This window comes from Panthera leo, chromosome E2, assembly GCF_018350215.1.
Source record: "Panthera leo isolate Ple1 chromosome E2, P.leo_Ple1_pat1.1, whole genome shotgun sequence".
Classification (NCBI taxonomy): Eukaryota; Metazoa; Chordata; class Mammalia; order Carnivora; family Felidae; genus Panthera; species Panthera leo.
The window spans coordinates 47784586-47801218 of NC_056693.1; the positions used below are offsets into that span (position 1 = coordinate 47784586).

The following is a 16633-nucleotide window of genomic DNA, read 5'->3' on the forward strand; positions in this document are numbered from 1 at the left end:
AATATATAAATTATATACTATAAAATTCACTTCTTTTGTGAGTACAGTTCCATGATTTTTGAAAAATACTTTGAAAAATATAGTTGTGTAACCACATTAATCTATAGAATGATTCCATTAGCTCAAAAAGTTCCCTTGTACTTAGTTATAGTCAATCCCCTTTCCCTACCTCCAGCCCTGGCAACTAATGATCTGATTTCTGTTTCTGCCTTTTCCAGAATATCATAATAGTGGAATCATAAGATACATAGCACTTTTTGTCTGGATTGTTTTATTTAATACATCGCTTTTGAGATTTATCCATGTTGTTGCATGTAACACTAGTTCATTGTTTATTATTGCTGAGGTCTATTCAGTTGAATGGATATACCACCAGGTGATGGACTTTGGGGTTGCCTTCAGTATTTGGTGATTATGAATAAATAAAGCTGCGATAAGCATCACATACAGCTCTTTGTATCCACGTGTTTTGTACATATGTTATACTCCCAGATAAATACCTGGGAGTAGGATTGCTAGGTTCTATGGTAAGTGTATGTTTAATTTTATAAGAAACTGCCAAACTATTTTCCATGTGACTGTACCATTTTGCACTTCTTCCAGGATAGTGTAAGAGTTTCGTTTGCTCTACAGTCTTGCCAGCAGGTAACAATTTTGTTAATTTTAATTATTCTTGTAGATGCGTAGTGGTATCTCATTCTGTTTTTAAGAGATTCACATTTCCTTGATGACTAACATTGTTGAACTGCATGTGCTTCTTTGTTACTCTGTTTTGTTTTTGGTGAGGTTTCTGTGCATATCATTTGCCCATGTCCTGCTCGGTTGCCTTCTTATTGAGTTTTGTTTTGAAGTCACTTTTTTCTTTTTAATTTTGAGGAAGTCCAATTTATCACTGTTTTCTTCTATGGATTATCCTACCTAGAACTCTTTGCCTAACCCAAGGTAACACAGATTTTCTTCTGTGTTTTCTTCTGGAAGTTTTATAGATTTGGGTTTTACATTTTATTTCATTTCTGTCATTTAAAAAATTGTTTCATTTTTATCATTTTATTGTTTTGTAATTTCATTTTATTTTATTTGTATATGAGCAAACTCAGATTTATTTGGGCAAAGTCACAGCAATACTTATGTGTGAGAATGATTTTTGCAACCACAAAGTAGAGGGGAAGTTATTGTTATTAATTAGTGGCATAGTTTGACAAACTTCAAAATAGTTTTGAGAATGTTTCTCCATGTTAGCAGCAAAAACATTTAGAACATGAAAAGTCTCATCAAGTTTGAAAGACACCCTCATAGCTTGTGAGCATTGAAATCAAGTTTTAACCGATAACGCTTTAGGATCTGTGTAAAGTAGAGATTTTGACCTTGGATATGTGGACCTTTAGATGTTATGTTTATGTTCATTTTGGGGGAGATAGTGTTTATAGCTTTTATCCAGTTCCTAGTGGGACTCAGACCTCAAAGGTAAAAGGTCACTGGTTTAGGATGAGCACATTTCAGAGCGCAGGGGATAGTAGTACACTCGATCATGGTTGCTGTCATCGAAAGTAAAGACACAGCCGTTTCTTGCAGGCAGTCTCCTTGTCTCAAATGATTTCTTCCAAGATCTATTTCCTCATTAACACTGCAAAGGCACTTAGCATTTGGCTTCTCTTCATATAAAATGTCTTGCAAGGGGAATGAGGGCTCGAAATAAGGCAAAAAATAATTGTCAGATCATGGCTGGAAGGATTTCAGGTTGGGCAGAGAACGATAATTGAGGAATTGACAAATCACCAGATGCCTCTATTGTGTTTTAATTTGAAAAACTGTGCAGTCTTTTTATTTCTTTGAGGATTTAAAGTGCTTAAGTGCTGATTTTTTAAAAGAGTCATATTTACCCCTTACGGTGGTAGGGAAGAGGAGTGGGCTTTTAAAAAATGTTCTTTGCTTGATCGAAAGGCTTGTCAGAAAGCATATGATCTTGTTAAAGTAGTGGTCTTCATCTTACAATGAATACCAAAGAGTCAACTTGGTCGACTTTAAAGAAAAATTAGTGTTGGGGCGCCTGGGTGGCTCAGTCAATTGAGTGTCCAACTCTTGATTTGGGCTCAGGTCATGGCCTCACAGTCTTGAGATCAAGCCCTGTGTTAGGCTCTGCACTGGGCATGGAGTCTGCTTAAGATCCTCTCTCTCCCTCTGCCCCTCCTGGCTGCTGTGCTTGCATGCTCTCTCTCTGTCAAATAAAGGACGAAAGAAAGAAAGTTTAGTGTGAAATGACTAAGAAATCTCTCGTAATATCTTGGTAGTTCATAAATCTGCATTTTATTTGGCATGTTCTTGCTTTAATAGTCTATCTAAAATGTCCTGAATGTAAGGTTGCTCTAATAACATTATGATCTGACTGCGTCTGTGTCTGTTTTTATTTCTTTAAACTACTATTGTAAGCCCAAGTTAAATAACTTTCCCTAATTCTATGTTCTCTACAACTATGTTGTTGATGCTGGTTTTTATTATAAACAATCCACCCAAGTTTGCAGCAGTGGCTTTGAAAAATCCCTAATTAAAATAAATTTCAAGGTTAAGCTATTTTTATTCTTGCCTGAAAACAATTACCAATACTTGTGGCTTTTAAAATAATAGTGTTGTAAGCATATTTCAGAACCAGGAAGGCAGAAATTTGTGTTTATGAAAGCCAAAAAATTACTCTTGCAATACTTTGGAATGTCCCTATAATTAATTATAGGTGATGTCTATTATATGGAACCTCAAAGATTTTAGCGGGAGGTGGAAAAAAAGGGGCCATATATATTTCATTTCTGATATAATTCCCTTCACTTTCAGAGGGAATTAAAGTTTAATAAAAAGGAATAACAGAGGGATATAATCTAAGAATAGTAATTAATAACTTTAGCTTTACCAGAATGAGATTCCATAATAAATGGTAGGCTGTCATTTGCTAAATCATGAAATATTGCAGAGAGGGAAAAGGCAACATACTCTTTCACAATATGGCTCGTTATGTTAAAACTGTTAGTGGTAGGGGAGTTTTGTACTTGTTAAGCATTTGTGTTTTTACATCGCTGCTTGTAATTATAATTAAACAGATGGTTCCTGAAAAGAGAGTGTGTTCTTAGCAATTAAAACCATGGCAAGTAGCTTTTCTTCTTCTCCAACATACAATTAAACTGAATGGAATCACACACGCTGTGGGTTCTTCAGAGGAAAGGTTCTGTGCAGATTCAAGTAGATTAGTATTCTGTTCCCAAGCCCTGTCATCTAGCCCCTACAACATACTGAGAGCTTTGCAGCTGCAGAGGACTTCCAAACATGGGTTTTAAGAAGTAGTAACCCCTTCTCTGCTTTCTCCCCAAATCCTATTCTTGCCATGGGAATACTGATCGATTACATTTTTAAATGGGATTTTTGGAACAGTCTCTAACAATCATTGGATGTATTGTATTTTACATGGCTTTCTAAATTCTGGTTTCTCAGCTAGCCCATGAAATTCCTCGAGGGCAAAGGAAAATTAGACTTTTATTTTTCCTTCTTAAGACAACTAACATTGGCAATGTTTGTTTGTGAAAATCTTTCATTTCAGAGTTTTTATCGAAAGAGTATAGAATTTACTTTGGGTTCTAGGAAAACCCAATTCTGTTTCATTTACAATTCCTATTGCAGCAAATAAACATTAGGAGAAAACATTTTTTTTCTTTGTTTTTTTTCAATATATGAAATTTATTGTCAAATTGGTTTCCATACAACACCCAGTGCCCATCCCAAAAGGTGCCCTCCTCAATACCCATCACCCACCCTCCCCTCCCTCCCACCCCCCATCAACCCTCAGTTTGTTCTCAGTTTTTAAGAGTCTCTTATGCTTTGGCTCTCTCCCACTCTAACCTCTTTTTTTTTTTTTTTTTCCTTCCCCTCCTCCATGGGTTTCTGTTAAGTTTCTCAGGATCCACATAAGAGTGAAAACATATGGTATCTGTCTTTCTCTGTATGGCTTATTTCACTTAGCATCACACTCTCCAGTTCCATCCACGTTGCTACAAAGGGCCATATTTCGTTCTTTCTCATTGCCATGTAGTACTCCATTGTGTATATAAACCACAATTTCTTTACCCATTCATCAGTTGATGGACATTTAGGCTCTTTCCATAATTTGGCTATTGTTGAGAGTGCTGCTATAAACATTGGGGTCCAAGTGCCCCTATGCATCAGTACTCCTGTATCCCTTGGGTAAATTCCTAGCAGTGCTATTGCTGGGTCATAGGGCAGGTCTATTTTTAATTTTCTGAGGAACCTCCACACTGCTTTCCAGAGTGGCTGCACCAATTTGCATTCCCACCAACAGTGCAAGAGGGTTCCCGTTTTAGGAGATTTTTTCAACAAGGATTCAGCACCCCATGAAATATTTCACCACCTGAAATACAGCTTTGTGGCCAGTGGTCCCTCCCTTGAACCAGACCGCAGCAGTGTTAATGGGTCTCCCCCAGAGCAGGGCAGTGTGAGCCTGTGGTGCTCTGTTCACAGATGAAACCTTGGAACAAGTGTTTTGTTTGCATGAACAAAAATAGGCCCAAATATACTTTCAATGATTTTAGGTACAGGCTTTTGTGCCCACAAGTAAGCAGTTATTTGCTGGGGTAATTAACCATCTGCACCTTATTAGAAGGGTGCAGCTGGCTAATTATGCCCAGTGCCATAGGGCAGGTTACACTTCTCATCTGCATACGAAGTGGATTTGCAGCAAAGGACACTGACCTTTACAAATGAGTCCCTAAATTTAACCAGTTCAGTTTGAGGTCACCACTCATAGATCTTTGTTTTGTTTTGTTTTGTTTTGTTCTGTTCAGAAGTGAAATTTATATATGGGTAATGACATTTCTATTTGTAAAGTAATTAATACAGAACCGTAGGATAGACATATTATTACGATCAGGGACAATGAGATCCCTGCTGAGTTCACATTGTTTTGCTTCCTCATGTTGGAAAAGTGGTACATTAGTATGGATGTGCACGTATTCATGAACTTGTATGAATGACAACTGGAAGTACCATGGAGACTTCAAATGGGGGTGAATTTGTGTATTAGCCATTTCAGAATCATTTTCAGCAGTCGTTGGACATTATTCTTGTATCCATCCTATAGTTGTACGTTATTGGATGGATCAGTTTAAGGAAAGGGCAGACTACTGGAGAGCAGAATGTTATAATTCAGTGCAGGTTAAATCAAAATTCATGGACAGTGCTAATTGACAAAGTTTAAGGAGGTTGGCTAGGTTGAACTTCCCATATCTATTTGTCTAAAATTGTCCTTAATTTGCCCTTACTCTTGAAAGATATTTTTGCTGGTTATAGAATTAAAAGATGGCAGTTTTTTCTTTAAACACATTTGAATTCATCATTCTACTATCTTCTGGCTTCCACTGTATTGAGAAATTAGCTCTCATGAAATCATGGCTCTGTTGAAAATAATCTTTTTTATTGGCTCTTTTAATAATTTTTCCCTTAATTTTTGGTTCCTCACCCTCTCTGAGTCTAGGTATGGATTTTTTTTCTCCATCTGTGTAACTTGGGATTTGATGGGTTCTTTGAACCTATAGATTGGTCTTTTCCAATGTTTCAGTAGAGTTCTCAGCTATTGGTTTTCAGTTATTGCCTCTAACTCTTCTCTCTTCTTTCACTCATGACTCCACTGACATCACATCTCTGTCCTTCATGTCCCTTGACCTCATTTGTGTATTTTCTATTTCTTTGTCACTCCATGTACTGACCTGCATAATTCTTCTGATCCATTTTCTAGTTCACTCATATATTCTTCAGCTATTTAAAATATGCTTATTATCTATCCAAAAATTTCTAAATTTAATTAGTGTCTTTCTTTGCTAGATGTTCTGTTGGAATCTTTTTTGAATCCACTGTATAACTCCCCCCTACAACATTTTGTTTTTAAAAATATTCAAACCTAAGAAAAACTTGAAGTAATCGTACCTAAGTACTCTTTACTCAGAGTCATCAGTTATTGTTACCATTCTGCCACATTTGCCTTTGTTCTTTCTCTCTCTTTATCTTTTGAATCATTTGAAAGCAAATATATAACATTCTTTTACATAACCATAATGCTGTTATCACAGTCTATAAACTTAAAATTGATATAGTATTTTCTGATAGATACTCCATGTTCATATCTCCCTAGTTTTTCAATAATCTTACAGTGGTTTTTAAAAATGAAGTCCAGTGACTTCACAACAAGTGTCCTTCCTTCTGAATACCCAATGCCCATCTAGCCCATTGTGCCGCATATTAACTAAAATACAAATAAAATAAATAAAAATAAAAATGAAGTCCAGGACCCAATCAAGGATCATATGCTACATTGCATTGTTAAGCTTTTTAGTCTCCTTTAGTGTAGATCAGTTTCCTTGACATTTGAGGGGGAGGGGACTTGTTGGGTTTTTGTTTTTCAGGACATTGACATTTTTGGAGTCCATTTGTCTTATAGAATTGTTGTAATTTTATTTTTTTTTTTTAATTTTAAAATCTGTTTGTTTATTTATTTATTTATTGAGAGAAAGCATGAGTTGGGGAGGGGCGGAGAGAGAGAGGGAGAGAGAGAATTCCAAGCACGTTCTCAGCTGTCAGCGCAGAGCTGATGTGGGGCTTGAACTCACAAACCATGAGATCATGACCTGAGCTGAAATCAAGAGTCAGACTTAACCCACTGAGCCACCCAGGCACCCCAGAATTGTTGTAATTAAAAAAAAATGATTCACATGTCCTGAAGATATCTTCGGGTTTATCTGTTAGTAGTTCAAATGGTAAAAACACAGTTGTTTTATGGTCTGTATCTAATAAGTCCCATATGTGAAGCCTTTGATGGTCTTTCTGATATCTTTAGCTTCTGCTAATTGTGTTCATGGTGTCTAGTTTTCTTGTGTGTTTGCTTATTTCTATTCCTCATTGTCCTAAAATATTATTTGTAGGGATGTTTAGTTTTTGAGGTCTGGCATTGATGGTGCTTTCCTTGACAGGAGAATGATATTTGCTTCTGCCCTGCACCTTAGAATCTGTTAATCTGGGACTGCCCTAGACCTAACTCATGATTTGAAGTTCTCTGGACAGTTTAGTAGTATGGACACGGGCTGCAATTTTGAGTCACAAGTGACCCCAACTTTGGGGATATTTTTTCCTTTATTTTTCTTTTCTTTCTTTGCTTAGCACCTTGGCAAGTTTTACTGTGACTTTTTGGGGATGGTGTTGGAGTGGTCAGTTTTAATTTTGGGTCCCAGTATAAGGTGAAAAAAGAGTTCTCATTATATTTCCCATCTTGAGCAGACTCTAATCATTGACTTCTGTTTCACTGCCCAGCAAGGCCACCAAACAAAGCCCCAGGTTTTCAAGGTTAGTGAGTGCCCTGGAGCAAAAGCGGTTATGGAGGTTAGTGCTTTGCTTACTTCTCTGGTGTTTGATTGCATTTAGATTTTGGTCTGGTAATTGCTTACTATATTGATAGCCTTTTAATACTTTTAAGAAGATTGCAGTTTTTTTCACCTAAAGTTTTTAGTAGTGTTCACTTGAATGTTGGTTCAACCAACTGTTACCTGCCATTATTGGAAATGGAAGTCCTCCTTATTTTAGGAGAAAAAATTATTTTTGTTCTTATTAGAAATGTAGGCTGGATACAGGCATTTTTCATACTATTGTAATAGAAATCGATCTGGCCAAGCTCTGTGGCACCAACACACTAAGAATTTCCTAGTCAATATTTACCAGTGTGATAACTGAGAGAAGAAAAATGGCCCTGTTTTATGCCAGACGGCTCAAGTACAGTTTTATAGTATGTAACTAATCTCTGTCATTGGTTTTCATTACTGAATTCTGTTACGACAGCCATCCAGTATGAATTAAAAGAATTACTTTTGACATTTTCATAAAAAGTAGACATATAGCATTTAACAAGTAGCTGCTAGTGAGGATGTATGAGACAGTGATCCCTGTTGAAAGCACTCAGTTTGAGCAGGGTCAAGCAGCTTACTATTCACTTGCTTCTGGGAATTACCACATTCCCAATGACTGGTGGAGATTGATGAAAGCACCAGTGCCTTTCTTCATTGATGTTAGTTGGAGCCACAGAAGGGTCGATGAATAAATCCGGGTTTGCTCTAATACGTATGGCTGGTTTCATGAAAGGGGTTCTGAATATTTTCTGTGAAAGGAAGTCTGATTCCCAGGCATTATTTTTGTCAGAGGATTTGATTAACAAATAAGATCACTTAAAAGAATTTTTTTTGACGTTTATTTATTTTTTAGAGAGAAGGTTGGGGGAAAGGCAGAGAGAGGGAGACACAGAATCCGAAGCAGGCTCTAGGATCTGAGCTTTCAGCACAGAGCCTGACATGGGGCTCAAACTCACGAGCCCTGAGATCATGACCTGAGCTGAAGTTGGACACTTAACTGACTGAGCCATCCAGGTGCCCCAGATCACTTTTAAATAATGTTGGCAAATAACTTCACTTTGTTAGTACTTAGAAGAAATGCATGTAAAATGTACCAATTTTCCGTAAAGAATTTTGTCTATAACCCTCTATAGGGTTGTATACTTCTTTAAAGTATGAAAATGAAGTATATCTAGTTATCTTCTGGACTCAGATGACCCAGAATTTTTGGATCCATGTGAACTTCTGCAGAGACGGTGCCATGTGCTAGCTATGTTCAGATATGAACTAATTTGTGTATGGAATTACCTGTCCTGGGTTACTCAATCCAAGTATCTAATGACTTTTCATGATTTCCAGAGTTTTAGGCATCCTGGACGGTACATTTAATGGTACAAAACACTTAGTCTATGTGTTGTATGTAAGTGCAAAATGTATAAGCTTATTCTCTCCTATTCTAATAGAAATAAGACATTTTCAGTTTGCTTCATAAATAGCAACTTGCTCCATTACATATTAGTTATTTGCAAATCTTTGTAATAAACCCCAGGAATAAATTTTAAGTAAATGTCTGATTCCTAAAAATATAATAATTATCATCAGAGAGTGCTAGGTTTCAAGTAGTAGAAACTTAGTTCAAACTTCAATACAGCTTAATTACAATAAGGAATTTATTAGTCCATTAAGTTAGGACACCATGATGGCTGATACGATCAAAAGATGAACCACTTGTACCAGAGCCACAAAGTTTAGGATTGCTTTCAATAGCAATACAATGAACTCACATTCATCATTCTTTCCTCCTGTCATCTATCCATCTTGCTCACGTTTCTGCTTTTATCTCCTTGGCTTTTTCTGCAAGAAAGCCTTTTCCCTGGGACACCTGGGCAACTCAGTTGGTTAAGCGTCTGACTCCTGATTTCACCTCAGGTCACGAACCCATGGTTGTGAGATTGAGTCCTTTGGTCATGCTTCAAGCTGAGCTTGAAGCCAGCTCAGGATTCTCTCTCCCTCTCTCTGCCCCTCCCCTGCTCACTCTTTATTTCACTCTCTCAAAATAAATAAATACATATTAAAAAAAAAAAGCCTTTTGCATGTGGTGGGGAAGATGGCTGCCAATAGCTTTAAATTCATTTTCAGCCCAGGAAATCCAAGGAAAAAATATTCTCTTTGTCAAGGTCCAGCTGTCATTCAAGGGGAGGATTCATGCTCACACACAAGACCAGCCAGAACATAGGATAATTGGATACTCTGATTGGCTAGGTCTCTCTTCTGGATAGGGCATTGGGTTCTTATAGAAAGAAGGAGAATGGGAGAATGGGTGGGTGTGTGTGTGTGGGGGAATTATACTAGACAGCCAAAAGAAATCCTTTATAAAAGTAGATTGTTAAAAGGAGTTAAAAGCGTTGAAGAGTATTCCTAATTGAGCATGCATTCTTGAATCCAAGTAAGATATGTAGATTTGAGAAAATTATTTACTAATCCCATTATAGGCATATGAAAAGATATTTTCTCATGTTAGAAAATTTCATAATTAGAATAATTGATAGAATAATTGATTGAATAATTAGAATAATTAGAATAATTGATAGAATAATATAGCACACTGGAGGAAAGGACACTTGAATTAGGGATTGTTGTGTTAGGAAAAGAAATTTACACACCCACTATTTTCCTTTGCTTATATTTCTTCCACAAAGGAGTTGCAAAGAAATGATAGACTGCAGCTTTTTTTAAACAATTATTTTTAATTTTTGCTAAGCCAACAGGAGGGGGCTGTTACATCTGTTGTTGATATTAAAATATGAGTTGATGGTTAATTTGATTGATTGATTTGGTGGTTAAATTCAAAATAAGGAATTTTAGTTATCAATGAATGGTGATTTCAATATCTCTTTTTCATTGTAGCAAATTCATAAATAACTATGTATTTGTTTATGAATTACTGCAATGTAAACAATATGAATTGCCTAGCATTCATAAGAAGCTTATAAAATTGTTCACCTTGAGTGACGTGTGTGTGGTGTGAATTGAAGCAAATTCTTCAAATGAACATTCATCCTGTGTAATAGTTGTAGAAGTCAGAGGCATTCCGTTTGTGTGCTTCTACAAGCCAACTGGTCTGCAGGATCTGGTGCTAACAGAATCAATGGTATATAAAGTAGAAGTTATTATATTTTAATAAAGCAAACATGGATTTAAAATAGCTTGTCTGCCATGTTTATATCAGCATATTTGACAAAATTAACAAGACCATCAAGAACTGCCTTTGCAAACTTTGGTCTAAATGGTTCTCAAGCTATTCATGCCATGGTAACACATTAGAAATAATAGACTGCAATTATTTATAAGGAATTCACTTTGTCAAGAGATCGTGTCCACAGAATATAGCTCAAATGACATTTGTGTCAGAGAACATTAATTGGCTCAGATAACTTAGAAATTCCTGGCTGGATCTAAGGATTTAAATGATGTCATCAGAATTCAGTCTCATGGTACAGTGTTCATGTGTGGCTTCATTCTTAACACCCTCTCTCCTCTCAGAGGGGCAAGAGGGCTGCCGACAGCTTCAAGCTCATAACCTAGTTAGCAACCTCAGTGGAAAGAAGGCATGCCTCTTTGGCAGCTGTTCCAATGTAATCAGAATTAAGCCTCATTGGCTCCGACTGGTTTGACTTTAATCACTTGCCATGTCCAGGACCAATCACTGTGGCCAGAGAGATGTGATATTGGGATAAGCCTCTTCTGGACTGGGGTATGGAGTGGGGTGATTCCTTGAGGGAAAATGATTTTGATACCGGAAGCAGGATAAGTAGATACAGGGTGGTAAAAACTTATAAATATCTGACAAATGATTCCTTTTATTTTTAATTTTTTTTAATTTTTTTATTTTTTGTTAAAAATTTTTAAATATTTATTATTGAGAGACAGAGAGACACAGAGTGTGAGCAGGGGAGTCATAGAGAAAGGGGGAGACATAGAATCTGAAGTAGGCTCCAGGCTGTGAGTTGTCAGCACAGAGCCCGACGCGGGGCTCGAACTCACAAACTGCGAGATCATGACCTGAGCCAAAGTCAGTAGCTTAACCAGCTGAGCCACCCAGGTGCCCCATGATTCCTTTTTTTAAAAAAAGAAAGCATAAGTGGTTTAGTGATTTAGCTACCTATCCAATCATTCAACAAATATTTATTGACTCCATGTTAGGCATTATTTTAGGTATATACGCCAGTGATGAGGATAATGGTCAAGGTCTCTTATCTCATGGGACTTGCTCTCTGGTGAAGAAGGCAGACGTAGAAATGTAGTTACACAAATTATTTACTCCATGTGTGAAAAGTGAAATTGCTATGAGACTTCAGGAAAGGCTTTCTAGAGGCAGCGATGTTACAACTGACCCCTATAGGATGAGACTAAGTTAGCATGGGAAAGGGGGTGGGGCGGAAGAAGAGAGTTCCAGAGATTTATCTCTAAATAATCTTGTAGTTTGATCAGGGGAAACAGGGCAGCCTGAGAACCTAGACAGAAGGGACCAGAGCATACCAGTAGGGTTAATGGACTTGAAAGGAGAGGCTGGGCATTCCAGAGACAAGAACTATGCATTTTACCATGTTATCTGAGGGTATCTGTAATAGTGTCTCATAATTCAGATCCATACATGGATCAGGACACTTTCTGAAAGAAGATCTAGCTAAAGCTCAGAGTCTCAATTTTAATATACCTTTTCAAAAAATATATTGCTTTTTTTTTGGTTCTTCAAATGAGAAGGGGCTTGAAAATATGTCCTTGGTTGCTTGGTGGAGAAATTTAAAATGTTTACTTTTGGCCATTAAAGTTCTGCAAGTAAATTTTCATTGTTAATACACCAAGTTGACAATAATTGTATCTCAACTTGATACCTAAAATAAATCACAATGTCAAGATATCAGCTCTATAAATCTTGGATTAGGTGACATAAATGGATAATCCAGGTTAATTTCAGACATCTGAGGAGTGCTCTAACTTAACTTTTACTAGTCCTGGGCATTGTTTGTATTGTGCTTCATTTTTCGATTTTATCTTCAAATTTTAAACAATGTTCTATTTTTGCAGTGGAAAATTCAATAGACATGAAGTAGGTTTTCTCCCCTTCTACCATCTACACTCGGCAAATGAGGATGTCTGCTTTTTTTTTTAAATGTTTATTTATGTTTTTGAGAGAGAGAGAGAGAGAGAGACAGAGTGTGAGTGGGGGAGGGGCAGAGAGAGAGGGAGACACAGAATCTGAAGCAGGCTCCAGGCTCTGAGCTGTCAGCACAGAGCCTGATGCGGGACTCGAACTCATGGACCGTGAGATCATGACCTGAGCTGAAGTTGGACGCTGAACCAACAGCCACCCAGGTGCCTCGAGGATGTCTGCTTCTGAGAAGGGTAGACTAGGTAGTGCAGGTCTGTCCTCCTGCTGAGGACATCTAGGAAACCTGGAAAGATTATAAACAGAAGCCTTCTTCAGGGCACTAGAAGGTGACAAGGTGGTGAAGAATTATCAGGCCAGCTCTAGGGGGTACAGGTACCCAGGGAAGTGAGCCTCAAACTTAGAACCCCTGAGAGCACATGCAAATTCCAAGGAAGAAGCTGAGAGACTAAGAGTTGGGACAGTCTTTGTGGACTAAGGCAACAGGGATTGGTGACTAGGGCCTGCCAAGTATAGAAGACTCCAGGTGAATTCCTGTTGGGGTTTGGACCTCAAAAGGCTGCCTCAAAGGAATAGGGATGAACTGGAAGTTGGTCCATGAAGCCCCTTGAATTGAAAAAACAAGCCATAGAGTGGGCAAAGACATCTACAAAAATATGGAACTGACAAAGTGTTTGCATCCAGAATATTTGAAGGACTTGTACAAATCAAGAAATAAAAGACAACCCAACTGAAAAAGTCAAGAGATTTGAACACTTCACACAACATTTCATAAAAGGGGACATCCAAATGGGCAGTCAACATATGTGAACCTACTCAATCTCATTAGTTATCAGGGAAATGCAGATTAATAGGACAATGAGCTATGATGATACACCATTGGTTAGCTAAAATTTAGGTTGCTAATAGCAAGTGTTAGTAAATTTGGATGGCAACCAGATCTCTCATACACTACTGGTGGGAGCATAGATAGGTACAATGACTTTGGAAAACTGTTTAGCATTATCTACCATAGTTTCAGATACTCTTACCCTACAACCCAGCACTTCCATTCCAAGATATATCGTCTGCTTGGCCTTGTGTGCAGAAAGACATTTATAAGACTGTTCATAACTGTCTTATTCATGTAACCTCAAGCTGGAAACAACTCAAATGTTAACCAGTAGTAGAATGGATTCATAAATAATAGTATACTTCAAATAGTGAACTATTAAACTTAAATGAAAAGAGATTACAGCTATATGCAATGAAATAGGTACATAGAGCAGAACAGAGGAAGCCAGACACAGAAGACTACCTACTGTATGATTCCATTGTTTCAAATATTAGAAACTGGGCAAAACTATAGTGTTTAGGGATCCATGCTTAGGTAATAAAAGAAAATCGAGGAAGTGATTTCTACAAAAGTGAAGATAGTGATTGCCTTTAGTAGGGAGAAATGGCTTAGTGAATGAGAAGGGATATTTTTAAAAGACCATATCACTTTATCTTTTATCCACCTCATTGTAACTAAAAGCCGAATTTATCACATGCTCAATCAAATTGCAACAATGCTTTTCACTTAGAGTTGTGACCAAGGCTGAATGTGGGAAGATATGCAAAATCAAAGTCAAAATCCAGTTAGATTTCTGGGTGCTTGTTACTGTATGCTAGAGGCTATAACACTCAGTTTCTTCTTCACTCTTCAAAACCAATATGATTTTTATTTTTTTTTAATTTAATTTATTTATTTTTAAAGTTTATTGATTTTGAGAGAGAGAAAGTGGGTGTGTGTGCAAGCTGGGGAGGGACAGAGAGAGAGGGTGAGAGAGAGAATCCCAAGCAGGGCTTGGACTCATGAATCATGTGGGGCTTGAACTCATGAACCATGAGATCATGCCCTGAACCAAAATCTAGAGTCAGATGCTCAAGCCACTGAGACACCCACGCGCCCCTGATTTTATTTTTAATTAATATAGTACTTTGCAAGTAGTAGATACTCTATTAAATCGAAAGATAATTGAATTCCATATGAGAAAAGCAATTTATTGTGGAACAGTAATACTTGTAAATTCTTGGTTTAAGTCATGAAAATGATGTGAATTGGGGCTCACAAATAATAAATAAGCACTTTCTGCAGCTGTATCTCTCTCTATTCCTGTCCTTAGTGTTGAAAAAAAAAAAAGAAAAGAAAAGAAAAAAAGAAACAACAGACCCCACATAGTGTCACTTGTGCTAAGCCCATGTCAGTAAATCAAGACTTACTACCTAATCTGATTGCAGTTTCGGCCTCTCCTAGGAATGTTACCTTTACCTATTAGATCTGGGAATTACCTGGTCAGCAGTAGGGAGGTAATCTCCTTGATAGATCTGATCCATGACTGTGTCTGGCCTGGTTCTAAGTTTGAACAAGCTTCTAGCACTTGACATTTTTTTTCTCTGAGAAGCAGTTCTTTTTGTAATTTGAAGCCTAGGAAAATTAGTTCTCACCATGCATCTTGTGATATTTGGGTTTATAACACGAAGTATATATTTGGTTTTCATCATTTCTTTACAGGGCTCCTAAAACCCTTGGAATTTCCTAAGGGAGGAAAGCAGTAAAGGTGTCTTTTGTTATGTTAATGAGATGACTTTTGGACCCCACCTGAGAATGGGGGCTGGTTGCCAGAAGAACCAACCATGTGATTCGAGGGTTGGAACTCTCAGTCCCTTCCACCTCTGGGGAGGAGACACTGGAGGAGAGTGGGGCTGGAGGTTGAATCAGTGTTGATATTCTTTTTTAATTAAAAAAATTTTAAAAATATTTATTTATTTTGAGAGAGAGAGAGTGTGAGCAGGAGAGGGGCAGAGAGAGAGGGAGAGAGAGAATCCCAAGCAGGCTCCACATTCAGTGCAGAGCCGAGAATCAGTTTTTAAAGGCTAATAGTTTGATCAATCATGCCTATGTAGTAAATCCTCCATAAATGCCCAAGAGGACAGGGTTTCGAAAGCTTCCAGGTTGGTGAACATGTAGAGATTTGGGGAGAGGGGAGCTTTGGGAGAAGGCATGGAAGTTCTGTACCCCTTCCCACATGCCTTGTCCTCTGCATCTCTTCTATCTGGCTGTTCCTAAGTTATATGCTTTTATAATAAACCAATGCTCTAGTTAAGTGAAATGTTTCTCTGAGTTCTGGGAGTCACTCTAGCAAATTAATGAAACCTGAGGAGGGGGTGTTGGGAACCTCTGATTTATCTCTAGTTGCTCAGAAGTACAGGTAATACTCTGGGCTTGTGATGAGCATCTGGTGGTCCTGGGGGGGGGGGTCTTGTAGGAATGAACCCTTAACTTGTGGAATCTGATGCTAGCTCTGGGTTGATAATGTCAGAATTGAGTTGAATTGTAGGACAGCCAACTGGTATCCTGAGAATTGCTTGTTGGTGTGGGGAACACTCCCCTCCGCCCTACCCTTCCACCTCCCATATTGCAATTGGTAACCAGAAAAAAATACATCTTCATTTTTCTTTTCTTCAACACGGGTCAAACAAGAGGATTCTTTGTGAAATTTATCTCTCTAATCTACATCAGATATAACAGGTCATACATTCTGCAGAGATAGATTGTTTTCAGGAAGTATTTCAAGGAGAAAGAGAGCAGAGGCCAATGGGAAACCTGTGACATCTAAAGTAATCCAACTTAAAAGAGATAAGACAAATAGAAAACCAGGGAGCATAGCAGCTTTAGAAACTGTAGAAACACGGAAGATGAAGTAAGATTAAAACATTGAAATTAGTCCTTTTATTCTGAGTTCCTGAAGAACCCCTCACTGAGAACAAAAGTCATGTTGCACTTGAGCATTTCCCCTAATTTTTTCTTTGGTATTTTCCTGCTAAAATGGTGTTTGGGGCTAAAGAAAAATTTATCAGTGTTCCAGAGTATAATTGCCCTGCCCTTGCTGTGGCAGTAGCAGAAATTGAAGACATGAACAAATTGATCGCTTTTCTTCTTACACCAAACTTTCTGCTAATGCTAACACTAAGAACAATTATATGCCAGGTACTATACAAAGTAAAGTACTTTATATAC

General features: G+C 37.6%; 1 protein-coding gene across 13 annotated transcripts in view; it reads left to right on the forward strand.

The window, feature by feature from the left end:
- Positions 1–16633, forward strand: part of HYDIN (HYDIN axonemal central pair apparatus protein) — a 443605-nt gene that overhangs the window by 60950 nt on the left and 366022 nt on the right. The window lies entirely within an intron of this gene.